Below are 13,634 nucleotides of genomic sequence, written 5' to 3' on the forward strand. Positions count from 1 at the left end.
TCACCAAGTTTAACTTTGAAATATGCCAAATAGGCTTGCTGTACAAATGTGCTGATATTCACTCTATGACTGGGAATGGTGAAACTGCCACAGATATAACAAAATGAATCAGGGATGTTTAGACTCTTATAACAGAAACAGCAGAGCCAGACATGATCTGAGAGAAAGGAAATACGTGTGTAAGTAAAAAAAAGAATTTTGCTTATTCACTACGTAGACACAACCTCTGATCACACTGTCTTGGGTGTAAATGAATAGCCAATGGTATCCACACTACAGTAATCGCATTATTATAGGCGGGAGAGAAAAAACCTGACCTGATAGAAGAAAACTAAGTGTACTTTCAGAATCAGCAGACCTATTTTAGTGTAAATAAGCTTAAAAAGTCAACAAAAAATTTGTGCAAAATTGTTCCCCAGTGTTATCTGTCAGCATTACATTGCACACAATATAATGTACACATGAAAACTATGAAATTTCCTGTCAGTTTGCTGAGATTTTTTGCTTCTGCTGTTAAGCTAACAATAAAGTGACTTGCACCGAAGGAACGCCTTGAATAGTTATTGTTAAGGGCTTCTGGTGATCTGTGTTGCTATGTTTTTTGTCTGTTCTGCCCTAAAGTCTTTATATGTACTGGATTTTTTTTTGTTGACTCATTGGTGTTGATTTATTGAAATGATTTAATTTGTTCACAAAAAAATAGTCAGTCACCAAATAATAAAACATAAAAAGTATGATTTTTGCATTCACGTGATCCAACTCAATTGCTTTTATTAACCAAAAATGCATCATAACACCTTGCCATGAGAAAGGATCCTGCCAAACTTGTTTTTTATAGCTCACACTAACTGTCAAAATGCAAAGCAAGATGTTGTACCTTGTCCATTTAGACCTGCATGCTATGAACACGTCTTGAATATCTGACCCAACAAGGATTTGACATGAAATTTGTGATGTTCAGTAAAACTTCATTATTCTTGTTAATGTTGAAGCCGTTGTGCTAAATGTAAATCATTGTACTATTTACTAACCTGATGCAAGCTAGAATACAAAGCTTTGGCTTGAGAAGCAATTTCTCAGCAAAAAGTAAAACTTTTCCAATTTTTCCTTTCAAAGTTTTGTGTCTCTCTTTTGGGAAATAAGAAAATAACAGATGTTCTGCTTTCATCACAAATTTCTGTTGCGTTGCAGACTTCCATCCCATTGTTGTATTCCAGAATTTCATTACCTTAGCAAAGGCATATTTTCATTATGCAATCTTTAACTCTTCTATATATAATAATATAGAATGCATATTATGAAGGTAGGAATCATTCCACCAACGCAAATCAAAATTTACAGCTAGCTATTATTTTAGAGCAGGGAAGGGTTAAAACCCAAATCAGGCTATTATTTGCAGTTTGTACCAATCAGGGGTTTTCCTTTCTCTTCATCTCCTAAAGGAACAACAGATAATTAAAGAAAATAAAAAAGAGTAAACAAAAGTTTTATCACAGTGAATTGTCCTTAGAGCAGGCATTCCCATTGAACGACCTATTGCTGTTATAACAACCTAAAATGTTAGGCTTCCTCTTACTGTTAAAAGTCCTAATATAAATGTTTTACACATTTTCACTAAAGATTCACCCTTTTTTAATGACTGTGCAAAAGTACATTTTGGGTAACATTTTGGTGAATCTTGGACCATTTTTTCTTTGTGAGAGTTGTCGCTAAGACAAATAAACCTGGGGAATTCCCCCGGGACAAAAATTCATTTATTTACTTTAGGTTTTAATCCCTGTGTTTATGACAAAGTAAAACAATGGAAAAATTATTGACTAAACAAATTAATATTTTATATTTTGCTTTGACCCACACATTGTTCATATGAGTAAGATGAGGTGGGGGAAAAAAACGGAAAAGAGATAAAAAAAATTCTTAAAAAAAAAAAATTGAGAATAATTTGGGGCCAATTTGCAGAATTGTATGTGGACTACACATTTACCCAAACTCAAACTGCAAAAGAGCCATATGGCCTACTAGAAAAAGTTCATTAATTGGTGATAGCGCCCCATGTCTCCTCCTGGTGGTTAATGCTTTTTGATGCTCAAGTGGATGCTGTTATTGTAACAGGGTGCCTACTATAAAGATAATGGGCCTGATTTATTAACCTCCCTAGCGGTTCATTTCTTTCCGGTTTTATATGTCTAAAAGCTGTACATTGTTTTTCATGAAAATTTATTTTACAGTATAATATAATAGTATGAGTATAATAAAGTTTGAAACACAAATTCATTTAAAAACAATAAATTGAATATATTAAAAAATCTATATATTTAAAAAAAAATTGAATTAAAAAAAAAATTGAATTTAAAAAAAAAAAATACATATTATACTCATAGTATTATACATACTGTAAAATAAATGTTCTTGAAAACAATGTAGTGCTTTTACACATAAAAATCCAATGTATTGCATTCAATACAGTTATTTTGTATTGAATGCAATGCAAATGGATTTTGAATTTCCTGCCCGGCCGGAAGAAGAAAGAAGACAGAGGATAGAAGACGGAGATCGCGGCGCTGGACGGCGCAGGACCCCAGCGTATCAGGTAAGCGCTCTATTTACTAACCTTCCCTAGGTGTTCCAACCCCGAGAGTGGCTCGGGGTTGCCACTTGTAGCAACTTTTTTCTACCCCGAGTCACTCTCGGGGTTACCGCTAGGGAGGTTAAAGCTCTCCAAGGCTGGAGAGGATACACTTTCATCAGAGAAGCTGGGTGATCCAGCAAACCTGGAATGGATTTGGTCTAGGGTTCAAAACATTTGCTTACTAATTGCAAATGACTTTAAACAAATACAAACAATAAATTTCACGGATTAAAGTGTATCCTCTCCAGCCTTGGAGAGCTTTATTAAATCAGGCCCATTATCCATATAGTAGGTTCTGACCCAATGGCCCATATGACATGCAGTACTGGGCCATGAGATGGAAACATTGGTGGATCTGAATCCAGCAAACTTGGCTAAGCAGACACCATCTAAGCAGATACAATAATCTGCTTTGAATGGCTATACGTTTTGTCTTTGCTAGAGTGAGTTAGTTCATAGCTGACAAAGTCAAATCAAATTTGGCAAACAATAATCCTTTTTGAATAACTGTTGATATTAACTACACAAATACTGTGTCCCCAGGGTGGTAGCACACTCTGTGTTTAATCAGCATTTGGAAATATGCAGAATTAATTTTCAATTTACACTGTAATGTTTTACAGAAACCTCTGACAGTAAAAGGTGCTAGGTACATGATATTTTTGTTTCTACAATTTTGCATCCAGACTGATCTCTAGTGATGCTCAGTTTTTCCATGAGCTGCTTCCACAAACATGCTTACTTTGAGCGTGAAGCTGTATGTTCCTGACATATCTTTCATCTTCTACTCATATTCCAAGATGATGCTATTACTAGCCTCTGTTCTCCGATGAAATAAGATCTTTGTAGCACGTAAGCTACAAAGCTGGAAAGCAATTGTCCTTAACTGAAACACTGTCTGTTTAAAGGTCTTCTTTTTAACTGTTCAGCTGGGATATAAGGCAGTATGGAAAATATCTAGGTTCCCACCCTATATGAGAAACTCACGAAACCTGTGAAATGCTAAACTTCAGTAATATGTTATGTACAGAAAAACTGAGATTGTAAAAATAGCCAATAAAGCAAACCTGCAGTTTAAATAAAACAATGTCTTCTTACACCTTGGGTTATGGGCTGGGACATTCATACCATCATGCTGAAAGGTTGCCTAGATTCTTTAACCAATGCTGCACCACCCTTCTCCAATCTGCCACCTATCTGGAGCATTTTTATATGTGTGGTTTGTTATTCTGGCGCTCCAAACATTTTTTGGTTTATAAGCATGGGCAGAGTGGCAGGTGCCAGTAGACAATATAGGGCTGGATGCATGCATCAAAGCCAAACAAAGTGCAAAGACTTAGTTTAAGCCAAGGTCAGGTGAAGCTAAAGCTATGTCTGGGTCAAAAACAATGTCAACTGTAGTATATCATATAGAACTGCATCCATGTACAGTAAGCAATACTGAAAACAGGATAGGTGGTTGGAGGACAAGAGAAGCTGTATGTTCCTGACATATCTTTCATCTTCTACTCATATACCAAGTTAATGCTAGGACAAGGGATCCAAGGAGGACAATAGCCAAGAGTACAACAGATTCAGCAGCAAGTAGTGTCAGTCACAAAATTTTACCCAGAAAAAAAAAACTAGATGATGCAAAAATAGTAGACTGCACTATTTCCACAAAGTAATCTTTGGAGTACAAATATTGAGATATTTCTAGTTTATGATATGAAAGTTATCATGCTTTCTACAGAGCTTACCAGGTAATTCCACGGTATGTACTATAAGTTTGTCACGGTAGTCATACAAGACCTGCACAAAACATGGTTTTGGATAACACTGAATCTTTAAAAATAGGTTTAAAATTAGTAATGTCAAATGAGTGGGTGACAACCACATGGATAACATCGCTAGGGATGTGGGAACATTCAATAGTATTTGTGTCAGGTTTTTGGGAATATTTGCTAAGGTTGTTTGTTTTACAGAGAAATCTAATGTAATGTGTGGGGAAAAGGAAGCAGAAGCACATCATGTCTTTGAAACCTGTGCACACACGTGATTGTGAAGTGTTTCCAAGAGCTCTTTGCTTTTTATGTATTTTTTGTTTCTCTTCCTGCTTTCGTGCTCTTTAAGATCTCGATTTATCTAGTCTGCTCTTCTGCACCTTAACTCACTGTGACCAAGAACTCAAGTGAGCGACCCCCCAACACAGGTGGGTACACAAACAAATAGCTCAGTTCTTGGAAAAGAGTTGTTTTACAACCCTGTATTCAGACCTTAGCACCAAAACAAGTCTTTTTATTACATATGGATGAGCATTGAAAGCTTTGATTATCTAATGCTGCTGCTGAACATGCATATTACTATGCATTAGACCAATATAAGGTAAGGTATAAGGTACACATTAGTCCTGCTGAAAGGCAGCTTAGATTAGATAATACTTTCCTGTTTTTGTAGGCTCAAGCTGCTGTCCACACCCATCTTCTCAAGGAACCATTATCTTCATTCACATGGCATGGAAAAAAATATAAACCGCTATTAAAAATAAAAAAGCCCTATCTAATGTCTTCAGTCAGTTAAACCTATAGTGAGGCACGCAGCAAGGGACTAAGCATAGGGCCTGCATGACAGGGTGTGAGGGCAGCCCCCAGCAAGTTTGGTAAGGGTTAATGAGAATAGGAGAAGATAGGGGTGGGATTAGCTAGAGGTTGGGTTGGAAGTAAAGGGAAGGAGAATAAAAGGGATTAAGTAAGAGGGTTCATCGGAAATAAAGGATAGTTTTTTTGCGGGAAGAAAATTTGTAGGTAGGTCCACATCACTTTTGATGCTCTGATGCAACAACTTAGGGCTGCAGCGGCCTCACAGGGTGGGGCCTGGTTGCAAGAAAGGGTGGCCGAGGCGATTAGGGGGGCTGCTAGTACTGCCTTGCATACTGCAAGGCCCCGGCAGAAGCATTGGACGGGCAGCCCCATCTGGGGCACAGCTACGGAGGCTCCTGGGTCTGAGGGGGCTTCTGCGGTAGCTGGGGCTGGTGCTCCGTTTGCCGTTGGGAGCCACTCTGGGCTCACCAGCCGGATTCCAAGATTGCGGCCAGAGAAGATGGGAGAGGAGGCGTGACGCGTTACTGGGGATGAACAGTGAGGGGGAGCAGGTATATTCTTGTTGAGGGGGTGAGGGGTTGGGGGCAGAGGGGGTTTGGCCAGCTTAGTATCAGATGGTGGTGGGTTTTCTGCTGGGGGGGTGCAGGAGGTCTTAGAAGGGCTGCGGGAGGTGGTGCGTTCATTGCAGCAGGGGGGCGGGGGAGGTGGTTTCTTACTGTGGGCGGCAGGATTTAAGTGCGGACAGGTTGCATGGGGTCCGAATTTTTGGTTGGGTGGGACGGGGCAGCCGGCGCACCTCCAGGGGGCTTGGATTTGGAAGCCGAGATGCGGCAAGAGGAGTTTATTTTTGCTTCGAGGGACCCTTAGGAGCCCGTTTAAAGGAGGAGGTTCGTGAGTACCATTTAAAAGGTGATTATGTCAATATTTTGTCGTTTTTACCTTTGAAGCATTTCAATGCTGATAGGCCTGCAGGGGAGGGGCGCAGGGACGATAGCGAACAACTCAGATACCGCTTGATTGCTCGCTCCTTTTTTAATTAGTTTCAAGTGTTCTGAGGGAGTGGCAGCTGGGGCTGTGTGCGAGTCTTTTTGGTTATCTTGACACCATTAGGGAAGCGTACAGGCTTTATGGGGGTACAGCGTGGTTGCTGTATGATGAACAATTTTATCAGCGCAAAGCAGTGTGGCCGTCCTTGAGGTGAGACCATAAAGACATAGGTTTGGATGCGGATTATGTCTTTTAGGAGGCCTGGGGGCACGCAGTTCTTTCAGGGGGGGCTGGTGAGCAACAAGGGGGTGGTTTGCCGGATGGAAAGAAAAAGGAGTCTGCTGGTTCGTATAATGAGGGTACCTCTAAATTTGGTGGAAGGATGTGGAGGTAGCCATGGGCCTGTCAGGTGTTTTAAGCATGGCCCAGGTAGGAGGGGAGATGGGCGTGGCAAAGAGTGATCAGCGCAAGGATGCGCCCTTTCCTAAGTAGGTATCCAAAAAGGGCAGCGGCTAGGATGCTGGAGGAAGGGTTCAGAATTCTCTGCAGTTTGGCGATGAATTCAGTGGAATCCAAAATGTTAAGATCAGCGTTGCGTTACTAGGCGGTGGTTTCAGAGAAATTGGCTAAGGAGGTGAGTTGGGGAGGATGAATGGGCCTTTCTGGGTGCCACCGATGGAGGGTTTGGTGGTTTCCCCTTTGGGCCTGGTTCCCAAAAAGAGCCGGGTAAGTTAAGGATGATGCATCATTTATCGTTCCCACCGGGGGGATCGGTGAATGATGGTATTAATCCAGACTTACAGTGTACAGTGGCATACACATCCTTGGATGCCACCATTAAGTGGGTTCGGCTTTATGGAAAGGGGGCTTTAATGGCCAAGTCAGACATTGAAGCTGCCTTTCATTTGTTGCCGGTGCACCCAGACTGCATTTTTTTTGGGGGTTGTAGTTGGCAGGGGGAGTATTTTGTGGACAGCTTCCTGTCCATGGGGTGCTTTCTCTTGTGCGCCTTGTTTGAGACGTTCAGTACCTTTTTGGAGTGGGTTGTTAGGACAGTTGCGGGGGTGGAGTCGGTCATTTATTACTTGGTTGACATCTTGTTGATTGGGCTGGTGGCCAGTTCAGGTTGCCGAGTTTTGTTGGGGACGTTGCAGCATGTGACTGATAGATTTGAAGTGCCGCTAGCAGCAGAAAAAACAGAGGGCCTGGGGTCGACCATTATTGGGGATAGAGTTGGATTCTGAAGTGGAGCAGAAGTGGTTGCTGCTTGTTGATGTAGAAAGATGAAGTTGAAAGGAGTGCAGTCTCTGTTGGGGAAATTGAATTTTTCGTGTAGGGTGGTCAGGATGGATAGGATTTTATGCAGAAAGTTGACAGCTGCCATGGCCGGGGTAATTTGCCGTCACAATTTGTGCATTTGTCAAAAGACGTGATGGCTGATTTGCAGGTGTAGAATGTTTTTCTGGAGTCCATCATTGGCAAGGCTATGTGATTAGAGGGGCCGTTTGCTGCTATCGACTTGTATACAGATGCTGGGGGCTCTACGGGATTCTAAGCATATTTCCAGGGTAAGTGGTGTGTTGGGGCGTGGCCGCAAGCATGCGTAGAGGCTGAGTTGGTGAAGAACATGGTTTTGTTGGAGCTTTTCCCTGTTACGGTGGCAGTGGAATTGTGGGGGGAGGCACTGGCGGACAAGAAGGTGAGGTTTCATTGTGATAACCTAGGTGTAGTGCAGGCTTTTAATAGTTTGTCAGTTTCGTCAGTGCCGGCAGTGAGGCCGTTGAGACATTTGGTGCTAAAATGTCTGCAACATAACATTTATTTGTTTGAGAGTCATATTCCTGTGGTGAGTAATGTTATAGCTGATGCGTAGAAGCGTGGGCAGCCATGTCCGGAGGTGTGGGGGAAGCTTGAAGCTTGCACTGGATTGATTGGTAATATGATACGAAGATCAGTGAGTGAGAGGACCTTGGATGCTTATGAGCCAGTTTGAAGAGAGTGGGAGCAGTTATGTGCACAGTTGGGGGGTTGGAGGCCGGGGGTAGAACCAGTGCATTTGCTGTTGTTTTGGTTAGCACAGGATTTCACCAAAGGTGTGTCAGTTGCATCGATTGACAGAAAACTGGCGGGTATGGCCTTTTATTGTAAGTTGCGGGGGGGGGGGGGGGCAGGGATTTTACAAAGGATTTTTTGGTAAAGCAGGGGGTCAAGGGATATAGGAAAGGGAGGGGGGCTCCGGATACTAAGAGTCCGTTGTCTTTAGAGCTGTTAATGGGTTTGCTAAATGCACAGGGGCGTACGAGCGGTTGTTGTTTAAGGCGGCCTTTGCTATGGCTTTCTTTGGGGCCATGAGAATTGGGGAGTTGGTTAGTCCGGCTAGGCACAAGGCGGGGGGGGTTTTGTTTCAAGATGTTACGTGGACTCCAGAGGAGGTGAGTTTGGTCATCCAAAACTCCAAGACTAATCAATTGGGGAAGACTTTTAGGGTGCGGCTCCTCCGGATTGTGGGGTCCCCTGTCTGCCAGGTTACGGTGGTTGGAGATTTTCTCAGGGGAAGGCCACCAGTAAGGGGGCCAGTGCTGGTGCATGAGGATGGGGCCTTTTTGTCCCGTTTTGCAGTTTTTAAGAAATGTTTGGTGTGCATGGGTAAGGAACCCGGGGATTACTCGTCTCATTCATTCCAGATTGGAGCAGCCACTGAGGTGGCTAAATGGGGTCTGGGGGAAAGGATAATCTGCCAGATCTGGCGTTGGTAATTTAGTCTAAATTTAGGTAATTTAGTTTTCAGGTATATGTGCGGCCGCACATGTTGTAATGGGGTGGGGTTTAAGGGTGATGGTTGTTGGTTATCTGTTTTTTTGTTCCAGGTGTGCGATCCTGTTTGATTTGAATATTAGGGCATTTGTATTTGTGGTGGGGCACCAGGAGGGCTGAAGTTTGGCCTGAAGGAGGGCAGCTTGGTTTCTCCGGGGAGGAGGCTATGGTACAGTGCCTGGAAGTTCCCGGGATGTTGTGGAGCAGAGTGGTGCCAGATATCTGAAGATTTGCAGCGTTTGATCCTCCTCCGGATGTGATAGTTATAAATGAAGGGGGTAACGATATGGGTCGTAGGTCCATGCGGGAGCTTATTAAGGATGTCAGGCTTGACTTTTTAAGACTAAAAGTGGAGTTTCCAGATCTAATTATAGTGTGGTCCGATATGGTGGCCAGAACTACTTGGAGAGGGGCTCACAGGACAAGCTAAATAGGGCTAGGATTAAGGTTAACAAGGAAGTGGGCAAGTTTGAAGCCCGGAATGGAGGGATTGTGGTCCGGCGCGAGGAGACGTGGAGATTTTTGTGCAGTGATGGGGTGTACCTCAACGCTGTAGGCATCGATATGTGGTTCCTGGGGTTGCAGGACAGTATACAGCGAGCTTTTCGGGTGTGGAGGGGCACTCATGCATGAGGTATCCCGCCTGGGCACTGTGACAGTTGGGGTTTAGGAGGGTCCTATTGGTCATTCTTGGAAGGGCAACCCAGTGGTAGGGTGCCCATTTAAAGGTGTGATGGTGTGGGCCCTGAGGCGGTGCTGGGCAGCTAGGGGCCAGAGTTTGTTAAAACAATAAAGGTTTTTGATTGGAGTGGACTTTACCTTTTCCTAGATCTGCAGCCTAGTGGATTAAATTGAAGTTGGGTTGGATAGAGTGCAATTGGGGTTTTTGTTTACAGGTTTATTTTTTATGTGCAAATATTGTGAGTTATATATTACTGGTATATTATTGTTATGTGAATTTATATGGTAATTTATCATAAATGAGGTTAATATATGTTATTTAAATAATGTTACATTTATTGGTTATTTATTGTTTAATAAAGTTATATTATTGTTAATAAATCAGCTGCTTGCCAACCAATTAAAATCCAGAAAAGAGTAAGAAAATATCTTGAAAGTCTTCAAGAAAAATGCAAATTCCTAAAACTGTGTAGGAATCATGGATGGGAAGCACATCCCCCCCAGAGGATCCAAGTACTTCAATTATGAATATACTTTTCAAAAATCTTCATGGCTGTTGAGAGTCAATACAAACTCCGGGTCACCATGTCTGTCAGAACCTTTGGAAGTTCAGTGATGCCAATATCTTTTGGTCATCCAATACTGGCAAAACTTTATTCTGCCTAATTGGATTTTTCAGGTCCCTAAGCCTCTAGTGGAAGGAAGTGAACCTTTGCCCCATGAGCTTCTAGAGGATGAGGCAACAAGAGGAATCGAGATACTACAAAACAGAGGTGTTCAACTACAGAGTGACCCTTGTCATTTTTTGCAATCAAGTATCATGTACTATGTTTTGCCATGGTGTAACCCCTAAAGCTACGTACACACTTCCAATTATTATCGTTGGAAAACGAACGACGAACGATCCTGCACGATATCTACGAACGATCGTATAGCACCGATCCTGCACATAGAGATAACGACACGATCGTTCGTAGATATTGTACACACAATAGATACGATCGTTTGAACGATAGAGGAACTATGTGCACGACAGGAAAGTGAACGAATGTTCGTTCATTACGCATGCTCAGACCATGGACGATCAACGAACGATCAAACGTTCGTTTCCAGCGACTTTCCTCGTTCGTCGGCGTCGTTGGTTACTTTTTTACGAACGATTTTTTGCCCAATCGATCGTTCGTCGTTCGATTGGAACGATAAAAATTGGAAGTGTGTACGCACCTTAACAATGCTGGTTGAATAGTAAAGGCTATGTTATACGAGTGTATAACAAATATGTCTGGGAAAAAGGGCTAAAACCCTAATTGAAGGTGATCAACTTTTAGATTATTTGACATTGCCTTTTTCCTTTAGCGATTTCCAGGCTATATCTGATCATGAAAAACTGGCACACTAGATCATACTTCTAAAAAAAGAACTGTTATTAAGGTTGTTCAATGAAACACCTAGAAGGTGAGTTAGTGGTTAAGAGGGAATTGGGTAGTGTAAGTTGGAAAGATATAGGACATTTTTGTTTTGCATTTGGGATACCAAAATCTGTAGAATATATTTGTTTTGGTATCTTCTGTAGTTCCATCACAAAGGATACTAGAAGGATAGTGCTATCCAATGGCTTGTGGGTTTCAGGCATATCATTCTGGATTTTGTGGAGACATAGGTAGCACCTAATATACTGTGGTTAGACCCCAGAATAGACATCTGCAACACTTTGGGTCCAAATTGTGTGATAGCATTGTACCCAGGGCTTATATCATTACAGCCTGAGTACTAAAATGGTTTGGATGAAGTTTTGCACCTTTCTATTTAGAAGTGAACTGAACATTCAAACTGGAGCCCCATGTCTGAAAGGTAAAGAGCCAGGGAGATGATATGCACAAAAATTCATCAATTTTAAGGGATTCTGCCATAAACCCTGACATGAGGGATAGCAATAGCAAAATAAGTAAAGTCTTGAATTACCTTGCAATATCCAACTAACAGAATAATTATACAGGTTAGTCTCATCATATCTAGCTGCAGTGAACTGATGTGATCTAACTTTCAGACAGAGAAAGAATATTTATACCACAAGACTTAAAACTCTTAATGACAACCAAATAACTATACCGATATGTCCCTTTAACCAAAAAGTATGTATGTAAGTCCTGTTCTGGACTTTATAACTTATATGTTTTACTTATGGATTTAGAAAAGCCATAATTCCCAAAATCTTGCCTACTAGTAAAGCCTTAAATAAGAAAATATTGTCTTTATTGAATGCAGCACGGTGGCTCAGTGTTTAGCACTCTTGCCTTTGCAGTGATGGGTCCCAGGTTTGAATCTCAGCCAGGACACATGGAGTTCCTCCCCGTGTCTGTGTGGGTTTCCTCTGGGTACTCCGGTTTCCTCCCACATCTCAAAAACATGCAGTTAGGTTTATTGCCTTCCCTCTAAAAAATTGGCCTTAGACTGTATAAATGACATATGACTATGGTAGGGACATTAGATTGTGAGCTCCCTTGAGGGACAGTTAGTGACACAACTAAGGACTTTGTACAGCGCTGTGTAATATGATGGCACTATATAAATACCGTGTAATATTATTAATGCTTTTATCTAGGTTCTTACGACCACCCAATTGAAATGTTAGCCAAGTTCTATCCATTTAGGACTGGAACTACTACTGGGTATAGAAAACATGGTCTATACATGACAGAAATACAATATATATTCTGCTATATGTATACTATATATGGACTATATGTATTCTGCTTATCTCACTACTTACACACCTGTACACTTTCCTATGTGAAGATGATTTAGGTAGCTACTTTAGAAAACCCATGAGAATATTTTTATCTATGGTAATGAAAATTGGCAATGATATATGACTGCAACTGTCCCTACAAGTAGGTGGGGGAAAAGAACCACAAATTTTGCTGACTATAAAAAGCAATATTCAGACAGCTGACATGAAGTTCCTATATTTGGCTTTAGGTGTGAATGTTCATTGAGTGAGATCAGTTCTTTCCAGGTAGATAAGTATCAATGTGTTGGGACCTCACAGCATGGATGGTCTTTTCAATTGCTCTCTGTCAGAATATTCCTGGAGCTCACACACAATAAACGCATTAAATGATAGCATTCGTTCAAAGGACTCCACACTGTGACATAGAAACTGGAAGCAGATGTGGGGAGAAGGAATCTTGCAATCCTTCAAACGATAACTGTTATTTTAACCTACACAATTTCTTAAATTTCATGTAACAAGGATTGTTTTATTTTTCTATTAAAAGAAAGAACAGACCCAGACATGGAGCAAAATAACTGCAGGCAGCAATGTTTGAAAGTCATTCCCTTTAAGCGGAATGTCATAGTGGTGGTGGTACCCTATTATAGTACCACAACTATTTTGTGGCATAGGAAGGATTGGGCAGGCTTCCATTTCAAAATCAAGTAAATATTCTGAAATTATAGACAAAATTTCACTGTTTCAGCAATGGAGCTCTATAAATTATAACATATTCAACATAAATATGGATTGTGGTTGATGTTTTTTTCAGCCATGCTAGTACCTATAATGATATCATGAGTGGGTGCTGGTGCTCATACTCTCTAATGTCTCACCCTGCTTTGCTATTTACCATTTTTTAAGCAATGGAGGGTTAATAAAATGCACCAGTGAGTCTGATCCTGGAAGGTGCTACAGGAACCATTGATAATAATTGATGCTAAACCTGGAAAAATCCAAATCTAATTTACATCTATCTCCTACCTGTGTTCTACAGTGTAATTTTACCGGTACTGATGCTACTTGAACACAGAGGAACTGCTATGGGACTTTTGGATACTATCATCACAGGCAGCGATTTATTTTCAGGCACCTTCTGACAGTGATCATATGAACTGTATTTGGGTTTTGAGGAGACCCAAGGGATCAAAAGTCATCAAATGATCAAACA

The sequence above is a fragment of the Pyxicephalus adspersus genome, chromosome Z (genome assembly GCF_032062135.1).
Source record: "Pyxicephalus adspersus chromosome Z, UCB_Pads_2.0, whole genome shotgun sequence".
NCBI classification, from domain to species: Eukaryota; Metazoa; Chordata; class Amphibia; order Anura; family Pyxicephalidae; genus Pyxicephalus; species Pyxicephalus adspersus.